Raw genomic sequence first — 6,630 nt, 5'->3', positions numbered from 1 at the left:
ACAAGTTGCATCTTTTCTTCTGTAAACAAGTTGCATTTTCTTCTGTAAACAAGTTGCATCTTTTCTTCTGTAAACAAGATGCATCTTTTCACATTACATTACATTACATTACATCATTTGGCAGACGCTTTTATCCAAAGCGACTTGCAATAACACATTTTTGTCAGCAATAGAGCAATCAACTATGCAACACAGTCTATGACAACTACAACTTCTGAAGGAACAGTGGTACAAGTTTAGTTCAGGTTATTTTTTTTATTTTTTTTTTATTTTTATTTTTTTTAAGAGAGAAAGAAGTTAGTTCAAGAAGGGCCCAGATGGAGCCTGAAAAGGTGTGTCTTTAGTCTTTTCCGAAAGATCGGCAGTGATTCGGTCGTCCTGACCGAAGGTGGAAGCTCGTTCCACCATTGAGGTGCCAGGGACGAGAAGAGTCGCGAACGGGATGAGCGACTTTTGAGCCCCGGTAGTGGAGGAGGGGCGAGGCGTCCTGCACTGGTGGAGGAGCGGAGGGAACGGTGAGAGATTTGGAGCCTGACCATAGATTGTAAGTACAGGGGGGCTGTCTGGTGTACTGCCCTGTAGGCCAGAACCAGTGTTTTGAATTGAATGCGTGCCGAGATGGGAAGCCAGTGAAGGTCCCGGAAGAGGGGACTGACTGAGAATTTGGGTTGGTTGAATACCAGACGGGCTGCAGCGTTCTGAATGAGCTGAAGCGGTCGGATGGCTGCAGCAGGTAGCCCAGCCAGAAGAACATTGCAGTAGTCCAGGCGAGAGATGACCAGTGCCTGGACCAGGAGTTGTGTTGCTTCCCTTGTGAGAAACGGACGGATTTTGCGGATGTTGTACAGGGAGAACCTACAGGAGCGGGCAGTTGCTGCGATGTAGGCTGAGTTGGACAGCTGATTGTCAAGGATCACTCCAAGGTTCTTAGCTGTTTGAGAGGGAAACACCGTAGTGTTGTCAATGGATATGGAAAGATCGGTGAGGGGACAGTCTTTCCCGGGGAGGAAGAGTAGCTCTGTCTTACCAAGATTCAGCTTGAGATGGTGGGCAGACATCCAAGCACCAATGTCTTTGAGGCATGCAGCGATACGTGCCTCGATTTGGGTGTCTGAGGGGGGAAAAGAGAGGTAGAGCTGAGTGTCGTCAGCATAGCAGTGATAAGAGAAGCCATGAGATGAGATCACATGGCCAAGAGATCTGATATAGAGAAGGAATAGCAAGGGGCCCAGGACTGAGCCCTGGGGCACACCTGTGCTAAAAGTACAGGATCTGGATAGGGATCCTTGCCATAGAACCTGGTATGAGCGGTTAGAGAGATAGGAGGCAAACCAGGAGAGTGCAGATCCTGAGATGCCTAGATCAGAGAGAGTAGAGAGAAGAATCTGGTGATTCACTGTATCAAAAGCTGCAGACAAGTCAAGGAGGACAAGGACAGAGGAGAGGGATGAGGCCTTAGCAGTGTGTAGGGCCTCAGTGACTGAAAGGAGAGCCATCTCAGTAGAGTGAGAAGCCTTGAAGCCCGATTGTAGAGGATCTAGTAGGTCATTCTGGGAGAGATAGAGAGAAAGTTGTTCGGAAGCAGCCTGTTCAAGGGTTTTGGAAATGAATGAGAGAAGAGAGACAGGACGGTAGTTCTGGATGGCAGTAGGGTCAAGGGAGGGTTTCTTAAGGAGTGGCTTGACTCTAGCATTCTTTAAAGGAGCTGGCACAAGACCAGAGGATAGAGAGGAGTTGATAAGGGTAGTGAGGAAGGGAGATATATCAGTGGAGATGGATTGGAGAAGAGAGGAAGGGATAGGATCAAGGGGCAGGAGGTGGCACGGTTAGACATGACAAGCTTAAGGACCTCTTCGGGGGAGAGGGGAGAGAAGGAGGTAAGCCCTGTAGCAGGGGTCAGAGAGTTGGAGTCGGGAGTGTTGCAGCTATTGACTGGAGGAGGGGGGGGAGCTGTTGTCATCTACCTTCTTAGCAAAGAAGGTTACAAAATCATCAGCAGAGAGGGAGGATGGTGGGGGAGGTGAGGGAGGGTTGAGGAGAGAGGAGAAGGTGGAAAATAGTTTGCTGGGGTTTGAGACAGAGGACTGGATTTCAGAAATGAAGAAGGAGGTTTTTGCTGTTGAGACAGCACATGTAAAGTTAGAGTGGATAAGGTGGTAAGCAGAGAGATCCCTGGGGTTCTGTGTTTTTCTCCATTTCTGCCCGAAGCTCTGTTCGATGAGTTCGCAGAGATTCAGACAACCAAGGAGCAGGGGGAGAGGATCGAGGAGGTTTTCGAGGTGAGAGGGCAGAGAGAGTCAAGAGCAGAGGAGAGAGAGGATAAAAGAGTAGTGGAAACCTCCTGAGTGGATAGGAGAGAGAACTGCTCAGCTGAAAGGAGCAGGGACAGGACAGCCGAGGAGAGGGCTGTCGGTGAGAGAGATTTTAGGTTGCGTCGGGTGGTGATAGTGTGAGTGGGAGCTGGGAGGGAGTTGGGGAGGGAGATGGGAAGAGAAAAGGTTATAAAGTGATGATCAGATACAGGGAGTGGAGTGACAGTGAGGTTGGAAGTGCAGCAGGATCGGGTGAAGACCAAGTAAACAAGTTGCATCTTTTCTTCTGTAAACAAGTTGCATTTTATTTTCTGGAAACAAGTTGCATATTTTCTTCTGTAAACAAATTGCATATTTTCTTCTGTAAACAAATTGCGTTGCGTTTGAAATGCTGCGGAAACTCTGATCGCACATCATAGTGCGCTTAAGGTACATGTTGCCTTCTACAATCTTTGACAGTCTATACGTTTGCCCATTAAAATGTGCCCAGAGGCAGCCTGGAAGGAAGTTCAATGGCATTCACTACAGGTTTCCAACACATGTAAACATACCTGAGGCAGGTGATTGGGGAAATGAGCGGATGTCCCCGCCTTGAGTGAACGCCCGGCCTTATTTAAGGCGGGACATCCTGCCTTATCTTTTAGCCCCAAGGCAGGTGATTGGGGAAGTGAGCGAATGTCCCGCTTTAAGGCGGTGCATCCTTTTTGACCAACTTTCCCCTCCGTGAAGCACAGACGTAGTTGTCGTGAGCAGGAACATTTTATTTATTTATTTTACCTTTATTTTACCAGGAAGTCCCACTGAGATGAGAAATCTATTGTACAAGAGAGACCTGGCCATGGCAGCAGCCATACAGAAACACATGACACACAAATTGCTGGAGACTGTTTTAAGAAACTAATATTGCGACTAATATCGGAATACTCCACATGTAAATGATTGCTATACGACCTACCTTATGACTTTATTCCGGTTAAATCAGAAAATGCTGTTTGCATGGCAGTGCATTATTCAGAGTAGTGTCTTAATTGGGTTAATATTGCAATATTGCAGTCCATGTAAACGTAGTCAATGATGAAGAGACAACAAGACAAGGGACAGAGAAGAGAGAGACAGAGAGAGCTGAGCTGGCTGTGTTTATAGGTCCCAGATGTCCGGAGGTAATTATGCAGAGGGATTGCTCTGCAGACATCTGGCTGCTGAGAGCTCCATTTTCGTTCAGACAGACACACACACACACACACACACACACACACACACACACACACACACACACACACACAAATCCATCTGAAGTGCTTCCTATAATCCCATTGGATGCATGGCTTAGAGCATCTAGCCTATAGGATAATTTAAATCACTTCAGGTTCACCTTCTGTCAGAATTTATAAAACAGAAGGAATCCTTTTGGGAGTTAACCAGAATCTCACTTAAATTAATTCCTAATTCCCACAGGTCTAAAAGGTACCAGAATTTGAACAAAAAATTGATATTGAAAATCCGATACAACTACAGTACGATCCCAAAGCATCTAGCTGTGCGTCTCCTCACTTGACCTGAGGGCTTATTCACTTTTTGCATCAGGGTTTTGATGTGTCCGTTGGGTTGCCATCTCTATCAGCCTTGCAAGTGAAATACTTCCATATTTCACTCCTTTGTCGACTAGTTTAGGTGGCCTGGGATTTAGTTCAAGACTTGCTGGACTGTCTGATGCTGTGGAGCTTACATGTGCAATCCACTGTGCTGAGCCAGACTGTGCAGGCTCTCTATACCGTATACCCCAATTCTTCTTCTTCGTCTTTTTACTTGAATTTCAGCTGGCAGGAAACAAACTGGTAAAAGTATCAAATGTTTAGGTTTCAAGTTTATTGCCATTTACTTAAAAGTGCATTGGAATTCTTGATCACGTGCCTCATGTCATTCAGGTAAAAAAATAAAAAATTAAATTAAATAAAAAAAAATCGAAAAATGACAAAAATACATAAAACACATCAATTCATTCATTCGATTCAATGTTGAAGTCAATCGAATTTCAACGGTACAATCAAAAGGACAGATATAGTGACAACTCACCTCTTTTGGTGGCATGGGGCAGTATAGGCTGCAGCTGAATGTTTTGGTGCCGATCAGCAGCCTTCCTATAATACAGCTGAACAGTCACGTGACGTCTCTTGCCCCGGAAGTGAGTTTCCCATTCATTTTCTCCATAGGCATTTCAAAAAATCTTTATACGACAACATTAAAACTCATTATATAAGGATCTTTTCGAAAATCAATCGTGCTCGCGCACAGAACGGAAGCAATTGTTTCCAATGTGAAAGCTCTGTAAATATCCCCAATAACAGCAGTCACATTCCATACAATTTTACAATTAAATCAGCGGTTGTTATTTTTTTCCTGCATGATGCCGTATCTTTTTTGGTGGGAACTTAAATTAAATTTAAACTGATTAGGGGGGCACGGTGGCGCAGTGGTAGCGCTGTTGCCTCACAGCTAGAAGGCCCTGGGTTCGATTCTCACCTGGGATGCTGTGAGCGCTGAAGGAGTGAGTGCCCGTCCGCATGTCCTCGAGTGCACACCGCCCGGGTGGGTTCGTCAAAAGGGCCTTTCTGTGTGGAGTTTGCATGTTCTCCCCGTGCCCCCTGGGGGTTTCCTTCATATAGGAACCCCTCACTAAAACATGCAATATCCTGGTCACTGAAGTGGTGCCTCCTCTGATTGAATGTCACAGATGCAGCTATCAAACTGGTGGGGTTAGAGCAGGGAGGGCCATCGGTGCTGAGGCTGAACAGTGAAGTGCCTTCCCAGCAGTATTCCAAACTCCCAAACTAACCTTTGGGCTGTAAATGCATGTTACAATTTGCTATTTACAAGTTACTAGTTATTAGATTAGTGATTCTCAACCTTTTTCATATCGAGGACGAGGACCCATAGTTATCCACATTCATTAGAGCCACATTGCCATTTGATTAGACTTTGTCTCTCGGACCCAAATCTGAGAGATCTTGTCCAGAATTCAGAGATGACAGTGAAACTATGATCAAAATGAATAGTCCTCCTTCTACACTCTATAATTGCATTAAAGTTGTGTGAATTGAATGAAGTTGAACAGTTCAGCAATTTGCTGGGGACCCCTGGACCCCTCTCAAGGACCCCTGGTGGTCCTCGGACCCCACGTTGAGAACCACTGATTTAGATGACACTTCTCGACCTGTTTCTGAGTTATAGGAAATGAATTGGAAAAGTTATGAAAGTTAAGCTGAACTATTACTCGGCTCCCGTGTGGAAGGGCCCAAAAGAAACGTGTGTAAAACCTCTCTCTGTTCTTTCTTCCTCTTCCGCTTCTTTTTTTCTTTCTTCTTTTGGTGCTTAACTGCACCCCTCTGTCTGGGCCCCCTAGTGGCAATAATGCCTTAGGCATGTGTCTAGAATGCCTGTGCGTAGATCTGGGCCTGGCTTGAGGGATTTTCTTTCGTAGTTTCCAGGTTTTTGGCACGTATTTGTTCTTTTTCTCTCTCTTTCCCTTTGATGCACACACATACAGACACACGGGAGCACACACACACACACACACACACACACACACACACACACACACACACACACAAGATAGTTTGGAGACCCCTGCAGAGGAGCTGTTATGTTGTAGGGCATCTTGTCCCTGAGGAAAGTAACGGTCTGCGCTGGAAACTCGTACCATAGAACTTCACACACACACACACACACGCACACACACACACACACACGCGCACACGCACACACACACACACACACACACACACACACACACACACACACACACACACACGCACGAGAGAGAGAGGATTTAAAAATTAATTACATCCCATCTTATCTTAAGTACATATTAAGTTGTTCAGATGAAATCAGCTTTATTAGAAGAAACGGGACTGGTGTCTGGCCAATGTAAAAAGTGAAATCATATTTTATGCAAAATCCTCTGGAGGACGATTGAAGGAGGGGGCGAGGAGTGTAACACATAGTTGACCGTACATATATTAGAGTCAAGCGTGTGTAATACTGTACTCGAGTCCGTCGGAAGCTCTCATATCGCTCGCGAGTTCAAAGGACCGGAGTTTGTACAGTATGCGCTTATGCTCAGCGTAGTAATCAAGCCTCTCGCTGCATTCAAAACAAGCGAGTCAACAAGGATTGAAAGCATTTTCTAAACATCCCGTACGTGCTATTCTATTCGCTTTCATGTGTCACATTAATAATTCATCTTTTTGTACCTTGGCAGATAAGTCAGAGCCAATATGAGCGTGTGCGCCGCCGGCGTGGACGCTATTAACGCACCACC

This window comes from Poromitra crassiceps (assembly GCF_964638095.1).
Source record: "Poromitra crassiceps genome assembly, chromosome: 3".
In the NCBI taxonomy this organism is placed as follows: Eukaryota; Metazoa; Chordata; class Actinopteri; order Beryciformes; family Melamphaidae; genus Poromitra; species Poromitra crassiceps.
This window is presented reverse-complemented; position numbering follows the sequence as displayed.